General features: G+C 50.6%; 1 pseudogene; it reads left to right on the plus strand.

Annotated features, from left to right (window-relative positions):
- The first annotated feature begins 475 nt into the window (after positions 1-475).
- The window catches only part of LOC105519020, a 4,366-nt pseudogene continuing 4,063 nt past the window's right edge, over positions 476-778 (plus strand).

Consider the following 778-nt stretch of genomic DNA (forward strand, 5'->3'; position numbering starts at 1 on the left):
CCCAGCTAATTTTTTTGTGTTTTTAGTAGAGATGGGGTTTCACTGTGTTAGCCAGGATGTTCTCGATCACCTGATCTCGTGATCCGCCCGCCTTGGCCTCCCAAAGTGCTGGGATTACAGGCGTGAGCCACTGCGCCCGACCTTTTTTTTACCTTTGAGACATGGTCTTTCTCTATCACCCAGGCCAGACTGCAGTGGTGCAATCATGGCTCACTGCAGCCATGATCTCCCTGGCTCAAGTGATCTTCCCACTTCAGCCTACCAAGTAGCTGGGACTGTAGGTACATGCCCCTACACCTGGCTAGGTTTTTAATTTTTGGTAGAGAGAAGGTCTAACTATGTTGCCCAGGCTGGTCCCAAACTCACGAATTCAAGCAGTCCTGCCTCAGCCTTCCAAAGCACTGGAATTACAGGCATGAGCCACTGCGCCTGTCTGAGGATGGCTAATTTTTTAAAAAGAAAGTAGGCTTTGCAGATGCCACCGCTGCCGGGAGCCCTGTACTACCAGCCATGGTCAACTCCACTGTTCTTTAACATTGCCGTTGAAGGCAAGCCCTTGGGCTGTGTCTCCTTCAAGCTATTTGCAGACAAGTTTCCAAAGACAGCAGAAAACTTTCGTGCTCTGAGCACTGGCGAGAAGATTTGTTTTGTTTGTTTGTTTGTTTGTTTGTTTTGAGGCGGAGTCTCGCTCTGTCGCCCTGACTGGAGTGCAGTGGCCAGATCTCAGCTCACTGCAAGCTCCGCCTCCTGGGTTTTACGCCATTCTCCTGCCTCAGCC

This window comes from Colobus angolensis, unplaced genomic scaffold (assembly GCF_000951035.1).
Source record: "Colobus angolensis palliatus isolate OR3802 unplaced genomic scaffold, Cang.pa_1.0 Scaffold336, whole genome shotgun sequence".
NCBI lineage: Eukaryota > Metazoa > Chordata > Mammalia > Primates > Cercopithecidae > Colobus > Colobus angolensis.